Source organism: Jaculus jaculus, chromosome 8, assembly GCF_020740685.1.
Source record: "Jaculus jaculus isolate mJacJac1 chromosome 8, mJacJac1.mat.Y.cur, whole genome shotgun sequence".
Taxonomy (NCBI): domain Eukaryota; kingdom Metazoa; phylum Chordata; class Mammalia; order Rodentia; family Dipodidae; genus Jaculus; species Jaculus jaculus.
In genome coordinates this window covers 134,701,908-134,710,843 of record NC_059109.1, presented here as the reverse complement: position 1 = coordinate 134,710,843, position 8,936 = coordinate 134,701,908, and positions in this window count along the sequence as shown.

Genomic DNA, 8,936 nt, shown 5'->3' with positions numbered 1-8,936 from the left:
CATAGCCACCCTGTACATCTGGCTCCATAGGGGCACTGGGGAATCGAACCCAGGCTGTTAGGCTTTGCAGGAAAGTGCCTTAACCACTGAGCCATCTCTCCAGCCCCCAAGAAGTATATTCTCTTCTCTTTATTTACGTTGATGCTTTTTGCTTTGTTGTCCTGAGTTGTTGAGAGTCCTGTCACATGAGTGTTGGGGGGTGTACTTGCAGTCATTTCACCCTCCTTCTTCTATTGGCTTATTTATTTATCTGAGAGAGAGAGAGAGAGAGAGAATTGGCACACCAGAGCCTCTAGCCACTATCAGTGATCTCCAGATGTGTGAGCCTTAAGTTCTATTTCTCATGTTATATCATTTACTTCTGAGCCTCAGTTTCTCCACTGGGAGTACTGCTACTTCTCTTTGGAACTTGTGTAGACTGGAGGTGGTAAAATAAAGCACGTCTGGAACAAGACTGGTGTTCAGTGACTCGTGACCAGGCCTAGCACAAAATTTTAACATCACAACGACCTCATGTATCTGAGCTCTTGGGCTGGAATTAATTTGGCATTTAGTAAAACGCCCAGAAATAAACTGATAAAAGTGAAACCTGTTCTCTTTGTTTCCTCAAGAACTTTGTGATGAAATGACACTCCCTAGCCTGTGAAGCTGGAAGACTTGGCAAACTCAGTGGAGGGCAAATAGTTTTTTTTTTTTTTTTTAGAGAAATGTTCAAACCCTCTTAACATTTAAGTGGTACAAGGAAGTATATTTTGTCTCCCAGGCAACCAACAAACTAGACTCCATCCCAGCTTTAAAAATGTAAATGTTATCTAGGGCAAGTCTGAACTTGATAGTCACATAAACCAAGGATCATGTCTTGAGACTCCAGATCCTAGCCAGGTGCTTGGAAATGTATAATGATTCAGAACCTCTGGACCCCAAGGCCTTACCTCAAACATCTTCGTGGAGTGGCCCTTGTTCCCAGGCTAGGCACCAGGCCACCGTGAGCCCAGGTCCTGTGCGCATGCCTGGGGAGTGCCTTCAGGAAGATTCTAGCTGGAAGAAGTAGGTTGCTGAGGGGAGGGATTCGAAGGCCATAGGCTGCCTGGATTTTGGCCTGAGTGCTTTTTTCTTTCTGGTTGGGGTCATTTAATAGGCAGCTGCCCCACACTCCTGCCATCCCAGACCATGCCAATCCAGCTGCCATGTCTCCCTGCTGGGATGGACTGTACCCATCTTAAGCCACGAGCCCAGATCAATCCTTTTTCCCTTAAGCTACGCCCGTCAGGCATATTTTGTCACAGAGAAGAGAAAGGAGCTCACACCGAGTTCTTGTACTCCTCAGAGTTTCGTGGCAAACCATAGCAGCTCAGGGAGACCTGCCCCCGCCGCCTTTCATCTCCCCACTTTGGGCTATACTCTGAGCCTTGGGGAAGCTTCTACGTGCACGTGTGCAAACCGTGATGGACAGACAGGCACAGCCAGGCCTCGTCCACACCCTATATGCACTGGTCAAGCCTCAGCCGTCCTCAGGGTAGCATCACACCCAGGAAAGAGACCCTTGCAGTCTCCGCAGGAGATTTTGCACTCAGGTAGCAGGAGAGGGATCTCTAGAAGACCATGGGAGTGGATGGGCCAATGGAGCAATTAATTGACTCCAAGGTGCAGGGCATAGTCACATGGAAGTCCTCCGAACATCCCACACCTCCAAAGAAGGAACCCTACTCTGTAGAGCAGGAGCCTCCACTCTTTCTGTCCAAACTCGGTGATGTTTGAGAGCCGAGCATTGGCTGAGGCGAGTTTCCAAAGCTTCCATCTCTGTGGTAAGGACTTTTCTTGTTTCTTCACTTTATTGAAATTCTCTAACATTTTGTCAGACCAAAATGTCCCGTGCGTTAGAAACATTGGAAAATTCACCTTCAAGAGCACTCCAACCGCCACAGGTTCCCCGGCCTAGAAATAAGAAGTCAAGTTCAAGCAGGAGGCTCCACAAACCCTGACCTGACCTGTCCGTTCACCGTCTGGAACAGAATGCCCTCCATCTGTTGGTTTTTCCCCTGGTACTCTGCCCGGGAGCAGAGAGCAGAGAGGGCCTGACACGCCCCATCACCCGGCGAGATGCTGCGTGCTGTTCCTCCTAGATTGTTAGGCAGAGGGAATCGGGGCTGCCAGACAGGCAATTTAAACAGAAAGTTCAGAGAAGGAACTCTCGGGGGGAATGAAGTTCTTAGTGCAGAGTTTTCACAGGCAGACTCAGAAAATTCTGTCAAGTATGCCTGTTCTCTGTGGGCTTGATCCCAACTCTCTCTCTCTCTCTCTCACACACACAGTAAAGGAAACTGATCTTCATGCCTCTTAAAAAAATTCTTTAAAAATAAGCCGGGCGTGATGGCCCATGCCTTTAATACCAGCACTCGGGAGGCACAGGTAGGAGGATTGCCGTGAGTTCGAGGCCATCCTGAGACTCCATAGTGAATTCCAGGTCAGCCTGGGCTAGAGTGAAACCCTACCTCAAAACCTCCCCAACAATATATATATAATATTATATTAATATTTATATATAATTTAAGAAAGAGAGAGAGAATGGACTCTCCTAGGCTTCCAGCTGCTGCAAACAAACTCCATAGGCATGTGCCACCTTGTGCATCTGGCTCATGTGGGTCCTGGGGAATCAAACATGGGTCCTTTGCCTTTGGAGGCAACTGCCTTTAGTGCTAAGCCATCTCTCTGGCCCTCTTTTTTTAATTTTTAAAAATATTTTATTTATTTATTTGAGAGACACAGAAAAAGAATTAGGGAGTCTGGGGGGTGAATGGGCATGCCAGAGCCTCTAGCTTCTGTAAGCGAACTCCAGACACTTGCACCACCTTGTGCATCTGGCTTTATGTGGGTACTGGGTACTGGGAAACTGAACCTGAGTCCTTAGGCTTCACAGGCAAGCACCTTAACTGCTAAGACCTAGTTTTTTGTTTTTTGTTTTTTTGAGGTGGTGTTTCACTCTAGCCCAGGCTGACCTGAAATTCACTATAGTCTGAGAGTGACTTTGAATTCATGCCAATCCTCCTACCTCTGCCTCTTGAGTGTTGGGATTAAAGGTATGCACCACTATGCCCAGCCCTTTTTTGTTTTTTTAAAAAAACCAACCATTTTATTTATCTCTTTTATTTATTTATTTGAGATAGAGAGAGGGAGAGAGAGAAAGACAGAGAGAGATTGAGAATGGGTGTGCTAGGGCCTCCAGCCACTGCAAATGAACTCCAGACGCATGTACCATCTTATGCATTTGGCTAACACGTGACCTGGAGAATTGAACCTGGGTCCTTAGGCTTTGCAGGGATATGCCTTAACTGCTAAGTGACCTCTCCAGCGCCCCCTTTCTGAGATAGAGTGTTACTTTATAGCCCAAGCTGAACCGAAATTTGCTAGGAGGCCCAGACTGGCCTTGAACTCTCAACAATTTCTTGCCTCAGCCTTGTAAGTTCGAGGTGACAAGCCTGACTCACCATAACTAGCTTAATTCACTACTGTTTTTTTTTCTTAACTTTCTATTGACAACCTCCATGCATACCTTTTGTCCTTCTCCATCTTCCTCCATCCTCATGTCCACACTGAATTTTAACATCTTCACTATACTTCACTACGTTGCAGAGGGGTCCTTCTCTGGTCCTGTCTCTGGGTTTCCATATGCCTCTTGTGTTTGGCTTTCTTTCTTTCTCTAGATTTGGGAATTTTTCTACCATAATTTTATTGGATACATCCTCTATGCCCTTCGTGTTTATCTTGGCTTCTTTCTTCTAGTCTGTAAGTCCCCGAATTCGTCCTCTTGTTATGTCTCAGAACCCTTGGATGTGGTGGGCATCCTTGTCTATTGTTCCTGTGCTGATGTTTGGAGGCAGTGCCTCCTTGACCTCGTCTTCCATTGCTGAAATCCTTTTTCCTGTTTAGTTGACTTACTGCTGATGCTTACAACCATGTCCATTTGATTCATTGAGGTTCTCATTTCAACATTTCTATCTCTCTCTATATAAATTTTATTTATTATTTATTTGTAAAGGGAGAGAGAGAGAGAGAGAGAGAGAGAGAGAGCGAGCATGCAAGTGAGCCAGGGTCTCTTGCCACTGCAAATGAACTCCATACCTCCAGATATACGTGCAATTTTGAGCATCTGGCTTTATGTGGGTGCTGGGGAATCAAACCCCAGTCATCAGGCTTTGCAAGCAAATACCTTTAACTACTGAGAAATCTCTCTAGCACTCTGTTTATATTTTTCTTTTTTTTAATTAAATTTTTATTTATTTATTTTTATTTGAGACACAGAGAGAGAGAAAGAGAGAAAGAAGAGAGAAAGAGGGAGAGAGAGAGAAAGAGAATGGGCATGTCAGGGCCTCTAGCCACTGAAAACAAACTCCAGACACATGTGCCACCTTGTGCATCTGGCTTACATGAGACCTGAAGAATCAAACCTGGATGCTTAGGCTTCACAGGCAAGCGCCTTAACTGCTAAGCCATCTCACCAGCCCTCTAATTATATTTTTCAAAAACTCAATTTTCTTGCTGAATTTTCTTCCACGTTGCTGACTTTTCTTTACATGTACTAAACTGAACTGATTTCCCTGTTTCTATCCTATTTATGTTACTGTTCATTTTTTTACAAAATATTTTTACTGGGCTGGAGAGATGGCTTAGTGGTTAAGCGCTTGCCTGTGAAGCCTAAGGACCCCGGTTTGAGGCTTGATTCCCCAAGACCCATGTTAGCCAGATGCATAAGGGGGAGCACACGTCTGGAGTTCATTTGCAGTGGCTGGAGGTCTTGGCGTACCCATTCTTTCTCTCTCTTTCTCATCTGCTTCTTTCTCTCTCTCTATGTCACTCTCAAATGAATAAAAAATTAAAAAATTATTTTGACTTATTTATGAGAGATAGAGAGAGAGAGAGAGGAAGAGAATTGGCGCACCAGGCCCTTGCCACTGCACACAAACTCCAGATACACATGTCGCTTTGTGCATCTAGCTCCAGCTCTCATTGATCACTTTCACCAGTAAACTCTTGAAATACTCATTTGCCATTTTATCTTTCTTTGATTTCACTAGTTGAGGAGCTATAATAATTTTTTTGTTTTGTTTTTCTTTTTGGTTTTTCAAGGTTTTTCTCACTGTAGTCCAGACTGACCTGGAATTCACTATGTAGTCTCAGGGTGGCCTTGAACTCACAGCGATCCTCCTACCTCTGCCTCCCAAGTGCTGGAATTAAAGGCATGTGCCACCATGCCCAGCAGCTATAACTTTTGAAGGAATTATGGTGCCTTGATTTTTCATGTTTCTTGCGTTTCTGTTGCAGTTTGCAATCTGTTAAATTGGATATTTCTTTTGGCTTTATTTGGGGGAGATTCTTACTACCAGCATACCCCCGAAGGCTCGATTCCAGTAACACTCAGAAGAGGAAAAAACAAGTCTCTATAGCAGCCATAACATCAGACCACATGAGACGGAGAAATTTACTGGAAAGTGGGCTGGGGAGATGGTCAGTGGTTAAAAGTACTTGATCCGGAAGCAGTTGTTGCAGACATGATCCCGGAGAACAGGGACACTGAAGGATCTTTCTTCAGTGTGCTCCTTCATGGCAGAAGACCGAAAGATCCCCAAGCAAAGGAGACAGACACCGAGGACTCTCAACAGAGACCAAAGCAGAGATCCAGAGGCTCCCAAGAACTCCTCACTGAAGCAGACTTAAAAAACACCCACCACTGGCTGGAGAGATGGCTTAGTGGTTAATCGCTTGCCTGTGAAGCCTAAGGACCCCGGTTCAAGGCTCGATTCCTCAGGACCCACGTTAGCCAGATGCACAAGGGGGCGCACGCGTCTGGAGCTCGTTTGCAGTGGCTGGAAGCCCTGGTGTGCCCATTCTCTCTCTCTCTCTGTCGCTCTCAAATAAATAAGATAAACAAAAAGCAAAGAAACACCCACCAGAGTTCAGGGAATTTTGCAGACTAGGGGGTGGAAAGATTGTAAGTCACAGGTTGGGTCATTAGACTCAGAGGCATTGCCCCTCCTTCCAATATCTGATTGCCAATATCTGACTGTTGCTCTCACAACTCATAACCCACAACCCTATGGGGAGTATCAGCAACCCCACTGAGGAAGGCTCCAGTGGCATGGGGGCATGGATGAGGGAAAGGATGGTAGCAACACATGCTGTATCCATACTAAATTTTTCCATAATAAAAAATAAAAATAAAATAAAAAATAAAAGCCAGGTATACAAGGGCAGGAACATGAGGGGCCTTGGAGAAGCTGAGTTGTCGCTGGACTTTGCTAAGGAATGACCTTCTTGGTAGCAGGCTAAGTGAGAAAGGCAAGGGGGAAGAATGAGATAAGTGGCATGTGGCCATCTGTGTGAACACACACACACACACACACACACACACACACACACACGCTCCGTCTGTACATGTCTGCAGAAGGATCTCTTAGGACTGGATGCATCTGCTCAGTGGGACAGAGATACCTAAAGGTAACCATGAAAGGCAGACCCCCGAATTCAGCTTTTGTACTTCTATATCTCAGGGTTTTCATTTATTTTTATTTATCTGTTTGCAAGCACAGAGAGATAGAGAGAAGAGAGACAGAAAGAATGATCATGCCAGGGCCCTCTAGCTGCTGCAAACAAACTCCAGGCTGAGGCACCATTTTGTGCACCTGGCTTTTGCTTGGGTACTGGGGACTCAAACCTGGGTGCTTAGGCTTTGTAGGCAAGTGCCTTAACCTTTGAGCCATCTGTTCAGCCCCTCTTTTTTTTTTTTATTTGAACAGGTCTCACTTTGTATCCCAGGCAAGCCTTGAGCTGCCAATAATCCTCCTGCCTCTGCTTTCCAAGAGCTTAGATTACAGGTGTGAGCCATACCTGGCCTCAGGATTTTTTTCCCCAAATATATTATCATCTACTGAAAATAAACACAAGCTTTCAAATTAATAAGTACATTTTAATCCTAGCACTCAAGAGGCAGAAGTAGGAGGGTCCCCATGGGTTCAAGGCCACCCTGAGAGTACATAGTGAATTCCAGGTTAGCCTGGGATAACTCAAAAATAAACAAATGAAAACATGGGCTGGAGAGATGGCTTAGCAGTTAAGGTAGTTGCTTAAGTGCTCAGCCTAAGGACCTAGGTTTGCTTCCCCAGTACCCACTTAAAGCCCAATGCGTAAGACGGCACTTGTGTCTGGAGTGCGTTTGCAGTGGCAGGAGGCAGTGGTGCACCCATTCTCTCTTCTCTCTCTCTCTCTCTCTCTGCCTCTTTCTCTCAAATAAATAAATAAAATATCAAAAAGTAATCAACAAAATAAAATATTTTTTTAAGTATGAGTGCTTAGCATTCACGGTACTCTGCTTGCTCTCTGCTGATGTGATCATGTGACCCTGGCTTCCTGCTCCTGCCACGATGGATCCGCCTTCAAAGCTGCAAGCTGAAACCAACCCTTTCCTCCCTAAAGCTGCTCTGGCTGGGTATTTTGTTCTAGAAATGAGAAAGCGACACACTCATTTTAAATGCTACTGATGGCAGACTTAGCTTCTGCATTTTCGTATTGACTTTAACAAATATATTTATTAACACGTGTGTATGTATTGGGTGTCAAGCATGTAAGGGCCTTTGCCACTGCAAATGGATGCCAGATGCTTGCACCACTTTTTCACCCAGCTTACTTGGGAGGCTTGGGAACTGAACTCAGGCTGGCTAGCGTTGACAATTTTTTTTTAAAAAAGCACTTTTATTATTTATTTAGGAGAGAGAGAGAAAGAGAGAGAGAGAGAGAGAGAGAGAGAGAGAGAGAGAGAGAGAGAGGAAGAATAGGCATGCCAAGGCCTCCAGCCACGAACTCCAGACACATGTATCTTGTGCCACCTTGTATGTCTGGCTTATGTGGGTCCTGGGGAATCAAGCCTGGGTATTTTGGCTTCCCAGGCAAGTGCCTGAATCACTAAGCCATCTCCAGCCCTAGTGTTGACTTTTGATGAGTAGTTTGGCTTTCTAAAACTCTCCTTTTTCTTTTAGGGAGAGAACATATGAAGAAATTTTCCATAAGAACCCTTTATGCCGAGGCACCATTCCGTCTGACATTTCAAAAATAAACCCGAAACCTCTCTCTATAGCAGAGTTAGACACCGGAACTGGGACAAATATTGAAGCAAATGTTGAATCAGTCCCAACAAGTTCAGAACAGTGTGTTGTCTGCAGGAAGTGATTTCCATTTTGTCAGAGCTTGGTGCTTCCCGACAGACCTCCACAGAAGAATGAAGGCTTTCTTTCTGAGTGGATGTGGTAAAAATATCTACCCTTTAAATGAACCTTTGATAAGATTTCTCATTCCCAACAAAGAAAATAATAAATGCATAAGTAAGCTAATGAAAATCCTCAGGGAAAGACAATGTGGGTTCACAGAGGGAATTGACTGCTGTATATCTTTGAAAACATCAGTGCACATGGCTTGTACTTAGGAATGAACTGCTCTTATGGATTAGCAAGAATTGCCATAAAAAGGTAATCACTGTCCAGTGTTTATACGTGCAAGGGACTGTCGTCTGCGTACATCGCGTGTGCACGTACATCTATAATTTTCGTGTATTCACCAGAATACTCGAACGACACGGTTCTGAGTTTATCCTGAGGTTGCAGCTGAGATGTGTTCATTTGCTCCATGTCTGTCACAGTCTTGCCACACTCTGTGTGGGTCAGGCATTGTGCATTGTGTCCATCCTGCCTTCTGTCCTCTGGTTTCTAGCTGGACTTGACTGGTGGCAAGGGTTAGTACAGACAGGGGGACAGAGACAATGATGGAAGGACACCCTTTATTTCAGTCTCGAGGGAAGTTGAATTGTGTCTGGGAAACTATGATGGGCCCCGAGCAGGAGGCTGGCTCATGTCTCCCTGCACAAGGAAGGACGCTGTCTGAGTACCGGGCTG